Here is a 14,872-nt window from a genome sequence, read left to right on the forward strand (position 1 = left end):
ACAATTCTATTGTTAAAGATATATTCCTAACACGTGAAGAAGAGGGAAAAGCAATATGGCAATTTAACGTCCCATCGACCCTGCCTGTTGGCATCATCCCAAATAATGATCGATTTTAAACATAATCTGTAACTACAATAATGTGTACAATACAATTCATCATTTCTTTATTCTAGGCATTTTTTTACTCACTCCGTCCCAGTTAGCATCTCAAACAGTGAATAAGAACTCCTATCAGACACTCCAAGTTTTATGTTACCATCTAATTAAACAATAGTAGTATAGTAATAAACTGTGAACCTGAGAAACGGTTAGGAGCCGGAGAGGTACCTGGAGGGAGGAGGCCGGAGAGTCCTGGAGGTCATCAACATGCGGGTATTATGCGATCGTGGAATCGCTGGTGCCACGACGACGAGCAACCTTTCCCCATCGCAGAGCCGTCATCGTCACCGCTGGCCTCCTCCGACTGATTGCGCTGCCAACGTCGCATCAGGTCGTGATACTGAGGAAAATGGGAGATGGCGGTCGGGTGTGGGTGTGGGTCTAGGGATACAAAACTACCCTCCCAACTGTTATTGTGTTTTTGTGCTTCACAAATCAATTCATAATGTCAACGTTATGACCATGCTAGAAAATCAACTTACTGGGAAATTTATTTGAATAAACAACTAAAGTACAAATGTACTTAAAATAACAGTTTTGATCAAATTCACTAAAAAATACCATGCACCATATTACTATGTATATTATACAAGGTCAAGGCTGATTCGAGTAAGGTTGTTACCTAGTAGTATGACAATTATAACCACTTGCAAACTCTACAAGCGAGAGACGGTGTTACTTGCAGGAGCCCAAGTGTGAGACTTTTTCAGGTAACTCCATGTATATGTGTGCAGTAATTTGCACAAGAACGTAACATCACTCTATATGCAATATGATTTCAGAGTGAAACATATGATTATTTGCTATTGGACCAACCAAGTGTGGTTTCAAATCCACATGAGAAATACCATGTAGGAACTGAAACAAACATCCGAGCATACAAAACCAAAAGGTCAAGCAAGAATTTGATAGGGCATCTAAGGCACGATAACAGTCAGTCGCGTTGGTATGCAGTGTTGGTAGAGCGAAATGCGTCAATGCCATGATAACATCCACATGTCCACCGTCATGACTCCCTGGCTCCTTCTGTCAACCACGCGCCTCTGCCAGCAGCGGCGCCAGCAAGAATACCCTATGTGGTCATTAGAAATCTGTGGGGTCTCCCTTAACCTATTCAGCAAGCTACCATCGACCTTATTGAAGTCCATAAGACAAAGAGACGGACATCTTGTTCTGCTGAAAAGCAACAATATGTTGGAAGACGGCCGCAACCGTCATGTGCTGGAAAACTCCCAGTTCTAACTTCTAACAATACTAACCTCATTCTCCATGCATAACCAACCTTCATGTACTGTATGTAGTGGTTATCTATGCTAATCATTTTTTTTGGATTCACAAAACTCCACATTGTAAAACAATTCTGGACACCTTAATGCAGGAGTTCAGTTTATAAAACTGGAAGAAATTCTTGAAATTTTCAAAAAAAAAAACATTCGAAAGAGTACAGAACCACTCAAAACTCTATTTTTTGACACACAAAAATTCTGGTAGTTCGCCACTGTAAATTGCGTGTGTGATTGAAAAACTATATTTTATGGTATTATAGATAGTAAGAGTCGTCGAAACCATCAAAGGAACAGAGGAAACAATAGCAGAAGTGAATACAAAAAGAAATCTGATCTATATCACACTCCACTATAAAACAACAGTGCATCATTTAATGATGATATACTAATGAAGTATTTTCACAAAGCATACCTCTGGAGCAACTGGTGAAATTCCAATAGCACAAGCAACTCCATAGATCATATATACTGACACTCGCATCATTTGACATTATGTGTAGTCAGTACGAGTGTATGAAAGTACAAAAGAACAAGCTACGACATTTTAGACCAGAGATTACATCAATTTTCAGTTAGCATGGCAATATGGCAAATGCCTAGCAATCTATGATTGTTATTTTCCAGCACAAGATTATAAACAACTTGAAAAAAAGCTTACCCTATATCAAGTGCTAGGAGTGTCAATATAAGAGCTCTCTTTCCCTACGTACATCTAGTGAGATAATTCTTTGATAGGCTAAATAAGTAGCTCCCCCATCCATGTACTACACAACTATCAACTGCCACAAAATGGAAAAAAAGGAGCTACCTAAGAATGATGAGGTAGCACCTCAGGAAATTACAAAGGGTGACTTAATTAAGATCTATAAGGTAAGCCACAAGCCTTGATGTAGAATCTGAACAATAGTGAGCAAAGAATGAGTCAAAAAGATACTCAAGGTGAGGTGAAACAGTAAAAGCAAATACAACATGAGAGTTGTAGTTACTAAACAAGGATCAGAGGAAATAGAAAAAAGGTGTTCTTTTTATCAACACCGAAGAACCAAAAAACTTTGTGACTATATTTGTCATCCTGAGTGAGCTTAAAATAGGTATTGTGATAAACACAAGGTTTTGATTTATGATATAAGTATGGATGGAGAAGGAGATTGTTGGAGAGAGCTTCAGGTACAGCCAGAAATGCACGCATCCAGAGAGTGGTTTTCTGCATATGTAGATTGAGCAGCTAAATGAAAAGGCCTCACAAAATATCAAGAGTCCAGAACATGGATCTGCGGTCAAGCCATTTGAGTACGACATTTTGTAGTTCAGAACTGAAATATGGGGATTCAGATTTACTCAGGGTAGGAGGGTATGTGTGGGTTGTGCTATATCGACATACACCAGATGATGAAAAATCATATGTCTGGACAAAAATGCACTATAATGTCATCTTAGAATCAATATGGATTCTACCATAGAATTTAATAAACATGGTCACCAGAAAACTGAACTTTACCTTGCCGGAAGAAAGAGAGACTCGAGGGAACTCAGCAGTCAATGAGCTGCAGGTCATCTTCTCCACAAGGAAGAGAGGAAGGAGTGCTGCTCGCCGACCTCTCATAATCCTTGCCAACCATCTCACTGCCGCCATCATCCACCAGCATACCACACCGATTGCGGCACCTCATGTTGTCATGCACGCAGCGGCAGACCTGGCAGCATAGATCAAAGAGTATTATATAAAACTGTAGCAATTCATATCTAAACCATTATTTTTCAATCACACACACATATACCCAAATGGAATTGATAACAAACTTACAAAATATAGCTGACACCACTAATGTAGTAGGCTACTCAATGCCACAATAAACAAAACCAATCAACCAGGTACTCAAGTAGCATTATTTACAACTGTAGTCACTTCAGATTCAAAAGGTGTAGACAGAATGGACAAGCTTAATATCTAGTCTTTCTTATAGTCTAACCTCACCCGACATTGATGCTAGATAGATGGAATTGCACATATTTAAATTTGGTTCTCCTAGTATCAAAAATCTCCACATGCATCAACTAATTAATCAGTGGCAAAAAGGAGCTTTCGATGGAAGAGAAAGAAATAAAAACCCGGCAGAAAATTGACTGTTGGCAGCAGTGGACGGGAACGACCAACAATAAAATAGTAGAAGCTTGTGTAGTTAGCCTGTGTACCATGACCTGGCTCATCGTAATACCATGACCTAGCTAGTTAATTGTCCGTCGCCGATGCTCCCAAATCCTCACGATACACACAAGGAACATCAGGCCATATGCACTCCTCACGATACCTTGGTCTCTTGACCTTCGAGTTCATAAAAGGAAGGTAGTCTGACAAGCAACTTCATCAGATCAGGTTCAGGCTTTCAGGTACCTAATAAGAAATAAAAATAGATTCGTTAGGTGGCAACTTGAATACCAACGATGACTGGATCGACACCATGGCGCCTGCAGCCGCCTCTCTTCTCCAAAAAGTAAATCCCCGCCGAGAAGGCCGAGCCGTGCGAAGCGGGCCGTGAGGAGTGGCGAGAAGGGGAGAGATCGAAGGACCGGAGGTAGCGGTGGTTTCCACAGGCGACCTTGTCCTCGGTGGCAGCGGTGGCTCCCCTGTACTCGGCTCAAATCATAGACGGGGGTGGTTGGAGACGGCGGGCTGATGCGCTCAACGGCGAGATCCGGCAGGCAGCGTGTGGTGGAGGGAGGGGAAGGAGGCGGCCGCGCCACAGATGAACGCTCTATTCCTGAATCATGAAACTTGTAGTAATAAATGAGATAAGAGTACTTGATCATCAATTCTAAAGCTGCCCTCTTGCTCACAACCTTGGATTTCTTGGTGAACTCTATACATCCACTACAAGACAGTGTCTAGTTTCAGTTATCTGAACATGAGCACTGAATTGATTCAGGCAAGATACGATTGTCAAGAAAAAAAGATAGTAAAGACTGTTCTAAGTTTCTCTCACAGCAACATGAGGTTCTTAACTATGCACTTTGCCTGAAGCTGAAACAAAGTTGCAAGGTAGGAGTACATTTTTTTTCCTAATCCTGGATATTGATAAACACTGCATGAGATAATCCTGAATCTTACAACTTGTAATGATCAATGAGACAAGAGTACTTGATCCTTAATTTTTAACCTATCATCTTGATCATTACCTTGGATTTCTCAGTGAACTCTATACATCTATCATTTTATATTACCAACAAACACCTAATCCTGACAGTTACTGTAGAAAATAATATACAGTAAATGGTAACTGTACGAACACCTAATTCTGAAAGATACAACTTGTGATGATGAATGAGATAAGAGTACTCAATCCTCGTATTGGTCAAAACCATAGATTTCTCAGTGAACTTCATTTGTCTGTCGGTACAGTATGTATTTCCAACAAAGACTACACACAACAGCGTCTAATTCAGTTATCTGAATAATGTCTAATGATTTCATTCAGGCAAGCAACAACCAAAAAAGTTGTGACAACTAAATTCAATCTACAAATTTACAGCAAAAGGTTCAAACATTTGTTCAAGGAAATGAATGCAACCTCGGAGTTTAGCAGGAAACGAAATATAACATCACACACTGTGATTCTTTAACATGGTTCTCCTCTCAGTACACGTATATATCAATCAAAAAGGTATTTTGATTGATTCATGTGCCTGCTAACATGCAGACTGCTTGCCTACAGAGACAAGATGGGGGTGAGAGAGAAGGAGGGAGAGTGATATGGCTTACCACCTACAGCGGGGATGAGGAAGAACCTACAACAGCAGCAACTTCTCCTTGGCCGGGCCCCTTCACGCATGCCGAGCAGATCGAAGGGAGCAAACTGACTGCATATATAGACCACACACACGAATCAGATGTGGAGATGAAGAAGGCTAGAAGAAGAGAAGGGATTCATGGCATACCCTTGCGGAAGTTTCCGCTCTTGCTCTCGGAGGAGAGGAAGATGCTGCGGATCTTGAGCTCGGTCACCATGGCCGCCCGCGGGCAAGGGTTTCGGGCGCGAGCAGGGAGGGATGGATGGGTGTGGAGGTGGAAGGAGGAGGGCGCGGTGGTGGCGGCGGTGGTGGGAGGAGGAGGACTCCTCTGCCGCTGCGTGGTCGTGGTGGCGCCGATGCGGGAACGCCGGTGCGGGAACACCGATGCAGATCTGGTCATGGCCGGCGGCTGGGATGTAGGCGGTCGGCACGGTGAAGTAGGTGGTCAGCATCCAGTGGAGGGAGGCGACCGGCTATGAGGGGCGAGAGGTGGCCGGCGATGGGGGAGGGAGGCAGCCAACGCACCGGCGGCGGCGGATGCTCGTGCAGGAGGGAGGGTGAGATGCGTGAATCGGGTAGGGATCGTGGAGGGGCGTGCGGGGATGGTTTTCTCTGCATTGTAAAACCAGTGGGAGGGGGACGAATAAAACCGGCGAAAAAAAACCGACGAAAAAAAACCAACAAAAATAAACCAGGAGAGGTGGGACGAAAATAAAACCCGGAACGCGGACTACCAACTGAGACATTAGGACTAGAGATTACCATCATTTATATTAGTATCTCATGATCCTTACAAACAAAATAATACGGCCAATGAAAGGATTTTACTGAAGTTAGACCATTTTTTACAACATATACATACTTTCTCTTTTTTTGTGGGTAATCAGGTGGTTTTATTGAATGTTACAAGCATTACATTCAGTCAATATAAGCTCAGAGATATAACCCGGTCGACACTGCATCCAATAAGGCGTGCTACGGACCATGCGAGCATAATTGGCCAGACAGTGTGTGGACCCTATTTTCCTCTTTTTTTAAGCACCCGGTTTTGATCTCTTAAAATCTTAAGAGGCTTAATCTCCCTAACCGCTATAAATTTCTTAATCTCCTTGACTAAATTACCAAACTATGACTTAAGAAGCGTGATGTCCAATATAGAACACAGTGCTACCATTGAATCGGATAGCACCAGAATCGAAACAAATTGACCATTTAAGAGCAAGGTTCATCCCTAGCATGATTTCGTGGAATTTGGCTTCAATGGCATTCTTGCAACTTTTCACAACATATACATGCTTTCTCAATCATTCTAATATACTGAGCGATAATCAATGCTAATGTAGCACAATTCAGAACTTACTATAATTTGTATGGTGCAAGTTTCCAAAGGTAAAAACCATTTTTCTCTCAAATTGTAAATGTTTGCCAAAGGTATTAAAAATCTAATAAATACAAAAACATAAACAACAACATACAAATCTAGCCGCGCAAATGCGCGGGTCACACCGCTAGTTTTTAATATTTTTGATGTTGGTTGTATTACCATGATAAAGGATAATAGATTTGAAGTTTCTTGAAAAAAATGGAAGCAGGTGTGTGAGTTCGAAAAAAAGAAAAATCTACTCGTGTACATTGCCGAAACATGAACGTGCCGTGGGTTGTGGAGTGGAAACGGCCCATGTTCCTTCATCTCCCGCCCCATGTTCCTTCATCTCCCGCCCCTACTGCCCAATTGGTGGGAAACTCTCTCCCACGCACACCCTTTTCACATTCTCCACCATCTTCTTCTATAAGATACAATCTCTTTCCTCCGCAAAAACCGAAGAACTGAACACCCACCCCAATCCACTAACCAAGCGATGCCGCCCAAGCGCAAGTCCCTGGTTGCGGCAGCGGCGGCCCCCGCAATGCCGCCTAGGATGACTCAGAGCATGGCCGCTAGGAAGTGGGCACCGACGCTCCAACCAAAAAGGAGGAAGCAGTGGCAGCGCCGACGGCGGCCGGGGAGAAGGCAAGGAAGAAGGCCAAGAATGAGGTGTCTGCGGTGGAGATGGTACTGTCGCCTCCTGCAGCGGCCAAGCAGAAGGTGAAGAAAAATGCCAAGAAGGAGGTGGTGGCGGCCACGCCGGTGCACGTGACAGTTAGGTTTTGCTTTTTGTGATTATTATGGACGATTTTAACTAATTTGTGGTCGGATTTAGCGGGACTTTCGATACGATTAATGGATGAAAAAGGTGTTGTTTAGGATTATTATTTCGTAGATTAGATGGGGAAAAGGTTGAAACTGATTTTTTTTGAGGGAAAGGTTGAAACTGATTTTAGGGGTAAGATGAACGGATTGATATTCAGTAGATATATTATTTCCACTTATTTTTTATTATATATGTTGCTGCTTGCAGACGGTCCCACACGGGAACTACTTCTACTCTTCTTGAATTTCATCACATATTCACTTTGTAGTTAACCATGGCAAAAATCAAAATGTGTGATTTAAATGGGATGTATCATGCATGATCATGATCAAATAGGTATTGCATGTGTTCCAATTTGTAAATAAATATAATATGATTCACAAGTCGGAATATATTAGGTTACTGTTCTAAAATGTGGTTAATAATATGAAACATCAGCTAAAAATGTAAGTTTCATTCTGCCAGTTGCCATCTTAACCACTATCCAAACATCATGTTAGATTAAATACGTCCATTAAGTTGGCTTGGAGAATCATATCTTTGCAACACTTCTTAACTTGTTGAATAGTTGGTACTGAAAGAAGGCTATGCCATCGTCTTTTTCTGGTTCTAAAAAGTCCTCTCCTTTGGTGGCTTTCTGCCAACAGTCTTTTGTTTCTTTCACACCAATTTCAATAGAAAGATTAAATGATTCTAAGTAACAAGGGTGGTAGAATACCCCATTCGCGCTCTCTTTAACTGCATCTTGTTTCCACTACTGTAATTTGATATAAGTCAACTACACCCAAAACAACCTAGTCTTTATTGTTTCCTGGAGACATTTCTCTTCTTATGATTACTTATGTAGGAAAGTGGTGTAGTGAATTGTAGTTGACTGGATGCCACCATTGTTCCATCCACTAAAAAACCATTGTTTTCTATCTTGATACTCAAAATATTTCTCACATGGTTACATTTGATCTGAACATACCTTAGACTCAAATAATGTACTTCAATATCCTTGGTCATTTAAATAATCTGCAAGACTTCTCCAGCTATCTGTATGCTCAATATTGTAAACTCAATGAGCTATGCAGTTATGGTTGTTCTTTCCTCTTACTAATTGCTAGTTTGTTGAACTCTCCAGCACCCAGTGCCAACAGTTCAAGAGAAGAGCTTTAAAGGTGAAGGAGGATCTTGAAAGTGTTGTCCCGGGGGTTTTTGTGACAATCAACCCTGAAAAGGTATCTTCATTGTGTTTCATCTACACAATCATCAAATTCGCCACATCTTTTTTGCCCTATTTTTCGTGTATATTAATCTTTTAATTGGCATCTTTTTGTGTATATCTACACCTGAATTGACATATCTTTCTTTCTGTTTTCAGCCATGCCGTGGATGCCTTGAGATATGGGAGAAAGGTGGTGATGTGTTCATTTCAGTGCTGGTAATCTTAACTATCTCTAGGTTAATTTCTGAACCATACTACACTGATCAGATAACAAAGAACCTTATTTTCCTGGGAAAGCTTTCTAACTATAATCCCAATTCTTGGTTTGTTCCAATTTGATGGTTTCATACTAGCCAACAACTTAGAAAACCTAAACTTGTTGCACCGCTTGATGACACTTCAAATATTTTAATGCTAAAAATTGACATGTAGAACATGCCACGACCCTTCAAAAAGATGAAGGAGCTCAACATGGACAATGTTATCAAGGACATTGCCCAGAAAATTGCTTGAATTTGGCGTGGCATTAATGTATGGATGCCCTCCTTTTGCAATTGAAGTTTAGGACTTCTCTATGCTCGTTGTAGTCTGGAAGAAATACTTTAACCTTCATTGCGTGTCCACCAACCATGTACTTTGTGAGGTAATCTTGAGTGAACTGCTTCGGGAACCACTGCGAACGAAAAAGATTCATACATTGTTGTCTAACAACTCATTATGGGCAGTAAAAAGAGAAGGTTGCAGAGTTTGTAGTTACCATCCTACAACTCACTGTTGTGTTGGATAGAGCATAAACAAATAATTTTCTTGCCACCGTTTGTATCTTTTTTGCTAATAATCCTTATCAAGTTTCCTCACTTGATGCTTGTTCATGAATATCTCATTGCCCCATACGCAAAAAGGGTCGATGCATGGACCTTGCCAAGGGCATATGTACCTGCAAGCAACAAGTCAATAGTAAAAGCTAACAAGTGTCCAGGCCTGGATCTATATGCACTACATTATGGAACGTCGGGGGGAGTACAAGCCGAGGGATGAAACTAACCTCAACGCAAAATGGTGGCCACTCACGTTGTTGTCCTACAAAAGTAGTGGAAAGGCAGGATAAGTACAACAACCTTAACATCAAACAAATATAGCAAAGGTAAACAACATCATCTCCAAATGATAGCTTGAATGTGTTGGTTTCAACGTGTTGTTAACGCGAATATAAAATGGAAGACAATGTTACCTACAACAGGCTTAACAGCCATCAAATATAGCAATTCAAACTGGTATTGTTGAAAATGAATAGAACATACGTAATGCTTAAACATCACACCGGAGAAATGTGTAAAACTGAAACAAACGACATGCGTTAACTATACCAGGCATAACTGGAACCAAATATAGCCGTTCAAACTGGTATTAATGCAATCGAGTGGCACAGTTCCGACTTGTACATAATGAACATCACATTGTAAATGACTGAAATAAACAAGGAATAAATGATTAGTATAACAACCAATATAGCCATTGAAAACTGGACAGAGTCTCACTGCAACCAACCTAATAAGAAAATACAGATAAACAGGGCATATGCATGAAAACTGGACAAATGCTCACTGCAACCAACCTAAAAAGAAAATACAAATAAACAAGGCATCTGCTTGAAAATTGGACAAATGCTCACTACAACCAATCTAACAACCTAATACAGATAAACTAGGCATCTGCTTGATAACTGGACAAATGCTCACTGCAACCAACCTAAGAACCAAATACAAATAAGCAAGGCATCTGCTCGATAACTAGAAAAATGTTCACTGCAACCAACCTAACAACCAAATACACATAAACAAGGCATCTACTCACTATAAACAACCAAATATAGCCATTCATGAAACTGAAGTGGACAATTCATACTTAAACATCACAAAGCTCTATTGAACAATACATTTTTGCATAACTGAAATAATTAAACACGACATAGTTAAAACACCGCATGGAAAATACTACTACAACAAAGGGTACGGGTTGGTAAACTAGAAAAGGTAAGATTTGCTGATAGGATGTTGCCTGACATGTCATGGACGGGATCCTTCCAGTTGGAAGAGCATAGACCCATGGTGTGCTCTCTGATGTCACAGATGGGTTGTTTCACCTTGGAAGAACCTTTGTGGGTGCCCTCCTCGTGGTCGTGGTCGATGAGATCTGACTTGGCAATTGAGGATCCCAAGCCACCGCTATAGAACGTGTCCTTCAGAAATGACAAAATGGGCTCGATGGCGTACAAGGATCGCAAATCCTTGACCATGTGGTGGAGGAGATCAGTGACATGGCCATCGAAGAGATCGACGACGGTTGAACCAGAGGGGTTGGGGATGGACCACATAACCTGTGACATGGCCCGCGTGAAGAGCCGTCGTTGTGGATGAGTTTGATGTCGTAGCCAGCTTTCCCGAGATACAGTAATATGCTAGCCCGCTGACGTGAAGCCTTCGACATGGCAACATAGTCAACGTCTTCACTAGCTTCTGCGGCGAGGTGTTGCTCCAGGATCGACGGGTCGGGGCGAACGGCGGCCATCTCGCCAACATCTGTTGGAGAGGCTATGATAAACCTCTTCTTGGCTGAATGCTCGTTGGGCTCCCCGGGATACGTGGTGCGAACTAAAATTTGGGTAAAGGAATTGATGCGGGGCGGGAGTACCCAAGATCGCGCACGACACAATAAGAATATGCGTGTATGATAATAAGGAAAAGCGGCGGAACTGCCGATTTTTGCAACGCTCAAGGCGGGCATTTTGTTTTTAGATTTCTAGCTAGCTGGTCTATTGCACATGGTTCGTCCTATTTTTCAGACGCAGACGTGGAATTCAATCTAAATAAACTACCCTTCTTTAGCTTGCGCGGGTAGTGATTTTACAGCGCACTTGCATCGCACACGGTTAACCCAGTAACTCCACCTTTGCTTGCGCTTGCGTAGTCATGGTGATTCACAGTGCACTTGCATCGCACACGGTTAAGCCATTATACCCGTGTCCGTTGAGCGTCATCAGAGTCTTTGCAGCAAAAAAACGTCAGAGAGGGTCAGAAGACAGCCACGCCAGCATGTGGCCCAAATATATATGGGTGAAAAGGGTGGTTTGTGATGTTCAAAATTCCAATGCACAACATTGACCACGCGGGCCCATGGTTGGGCGCATTGTCGAAGATCGATGAGAGGGGCCAGAAGTCAAGAACCACCTGGAAGTGGCCAAATATATGTAGGAATATAGTGTGTGATGTTTAAAACTTTAAATACACAATGCACAACTTTGGTGGCACCTTCCTCGCAAACCCTAAAGCACCCTTGGATATATCTATAATGACATAATGTCATAGCTAGCTAGGGTGCTTGACCCACCTCCCACTTCGTGTCAGCGGGGCGAATGCACGTAATGATAATTTGGTCATACATGCATGTCGCCATGACCTACCATAAGAAGGACCAGTGAATATATCGTTTGGTCAAACAACAACTATTGTTGTCGATAAAAATGGATAGAACCATCATAAACTGCTTGGGCCAATACATTGAACCATCGTAAAAATTCACACGAGAGGGACCACAAAACCAGCACCGCCAGCATGCGGCCTAGAATGATGTACATTGGAAGGGGTGGTGTGTGTTTTCAATATCTAATAATGTAAAATTTAGATGTGGCGCCTGCCTCTCGATACAGACAACAACCATGAAAGACATGTAGTTAAGGACGAGATACGCAGGGTACGGTGTCGGTCGAACCCAGCATTTTTGGATTTGGGGTTCCGCAGACCCTTGAGAGGTTTGAACACTTGGGTGCATGAGAAGAACTCGTCCTCACCAATCTGCCTGCTCAACAATTCCTAGGCCTAACTCATCGAAACCAAGGGACAAGAGATGCAACAGTTTATCCTGGTTCGGGCCACCTTGTGGTGTAATACCCTACTCCAGCTTTGTGGTGGATTGCCTCGAGGGGCTGAGGATGAACTAGTACAGTGTCTGAACAGCCTCAAGAGGTGAGGTGTTCTTGAGCTCGATGAGCTTGTGGGTTAGAGGATGATCTAAATGATCCGTCCCCCTCTATGGTGGTGGCTAAGTCCTATTTATAGCGGCCTTGGTCCTCTTCCCAAATGCAAGGCGGGAAGGGATCCCACAACGGTCAAATTTGAAGGGGGACAACTAGTACAAGTTATCCTGACAAAAGTAGTCTTTGCCTTCGAAAGCCTCTAGTGGTGACGCCTAGGTGGGCTCCGTGATGACCTTCGTCCTGGCGGTCTTGGTATTGTTGCACCGATATGGAAACCTTTGCTTGATTCCTCGAGACTCCGTGCCTACGCTTGCCTCCTTAACACCAAAGGGGAAACTAGTAAACTGCGCCCGCTGGCGCCCGCCTGGCCTTGGTCTTCATGGTTCATGTCATGTGAACCTTGCGAGGTGCACCTTGCCTTGATATCTCTGCTCCTCGGGAGCCAGCCTGGTGAGGCCGCCCCCCAGGGAGGTCTTGGTGTCGTCCGCCTCGCGAGGCTTGGCCCCTCGCGAGGGTCTTGTGTTGTTGTTGCTGAAGTTGGGATGAACTAGGTCGTCGATGGAGCCACGTCGTGGGCCGTAGGCAGGCAAGTCTAGGTGCCCCCATTCCGAGGACGTCGACAGTAGCCCCCGGGTCCAAGGCGCGCTCGTATTTGGCTTCGAGGCGAAGCCAAATGGCTAGTGCGGAGCGTCGCGGGCCCCAACCACCTGCGGCCTTGGTTGACGCGTGGCGATTGATGGGTCGTGGGCGCCCCCACTTCCCCACACAGCCTTGATATTCTCCCAGCTCGGCGGCCGCCATCACCAACGCAACCTGGCCTTCATTGCTTGTCGCGCTCTCCCCCGGCTCCTTCATCTCCGTGAAAGACAGCGGCTCCCTTCCCGGATCTGACGCCGATGCTGGTCCTCCCTTGCTGCTATGGCACCATGGTCGAAGAAGAAGAGGAGAGCCAGCGCTTCGGTCGAGCCCCTGCCAGCCTTCGAGCCCTCCCTCAAGCGGTCGATGGTGGTTAATCAAGAAGGGCTGGACAAGATCCGTCCGGTGCTCGCCGGCAATTCCAATGAGTGGAAGGCGACGGTGGCTTGCCCCACCTCCCAGACCATGGTCGACATGGCAGCCACTGAGATTCCCCTTCATCTTCATGCTCTCCTGGCTGGCCCGATCCCCCTTTTCTCTTATTTCTTCAGCGCCATACTCTCTCATTACCAAGTCCACGCGCTGCATCTGGATCCTAAGTCCATCATTCTCCTTGCCGTCTTCGCCTTTGTCTGCGAGGCCATAGTGGGCATCGCCCCTTCTGCGGCCTTGTTTCACCATTTCTTCTCACTTCACTTGGTCGATGCCCGCCAATGCTTGGGATGTGTGGATTTTCAGGCTATGGCGGCGACGACCAGCTCGGGCATCGATTTTGAGCTCTCACCAGCTATAATTGGATTCCGGAAGCGGTGGGTGTTCGTGGACGTCGGTGTCCTCAACTCTCTGCTCATGCTTCCTCGGGCGTCGGCCTTACCTAGCTCCGGCTGGGGGCATGTTAAGCTTGTCGACCATCGGCTTGCTCACGTCTGGCGCCGGCTGGCCAGGCTGAAGGATCTTGGGGTAACGACGCCCATGGTGGTGAGGGAGTTCGTCCGGTGCCGCATTGCCCCGCTTCAGCGCCATTCCTGCCCGATGTGGACTTCCTTTGGCAGCGGGGACCCCATGATGCTCCAGGTGTCCACGCTTCCTCCAAAGACGCTGCGTATGGTGCTCGAGCTCTTGACGGGTGACCCAGCGCCGGCCATGCTTCCTGAGGAGGGCTGCCTCCTGTACTATTGCTCCAACAAGGAGGTGTTCGTGGTGCAGATGCCCCTCTTTGATGAGTGGAGGTTGCGCCCGGCTGGCCTTCAAGGGTCCCGCGAGAACCCCGTCTTGGTGGTTCCTCTGCCTGCCGCCCCCATGGTGCGTGCCCCAGAGGAGGATGCAGGGGGGCGAACACCGCCAATGGCCACCGGGGCGGCTGTTGAAGGGGCAACGCAGCCTGGCGCTCCTGAGGTGGCAGCTCCCGTGGCTCGGGTGTTCCGCCCTGAGGGGGCGGCCGGAGAGCCGACGCGATCCGGAGCTCCTGAGGTCGCCACCACGAAGCTCGGACAAGCGGTCTTGAGGTGAAGCTGGAGAGTTGCCGCGGCCCGATGATCCCGAGGTCGCCGCCTCAGGAGCCCTGCCG

At 44.9% G+C, this 14,872-nt stretch overlaps 1 pseudogene; it reads left to right on the forward strand.

Moving 5' to 3' along the window:
- Nucleotides 1-7,093: 7,093 nt before the first annotated feature.
- On the forward strand, nt 7,094-9,149 carry LOC119351933 (annotated as a pseudogene).
- The last annotated feature ends 5,723 nt before the right edge of the window (nt 9,150-14,872 follow it).

Source organism: Triticum dicoccoides, chromosome 1A (genome assembly GCF_002162155.2).
Source record: "Triticum dicoccoides isolate Atlit2015 ecotype Zavitan chromosome 1A, WEW_v2.0, whole genome shotgun sequence".
NCBI lineage: Eukaryota > Viridiplantae > Streptophyta > Magnoliopsida > Poales > Poaceae > Triticum > Triticum dicoccoides.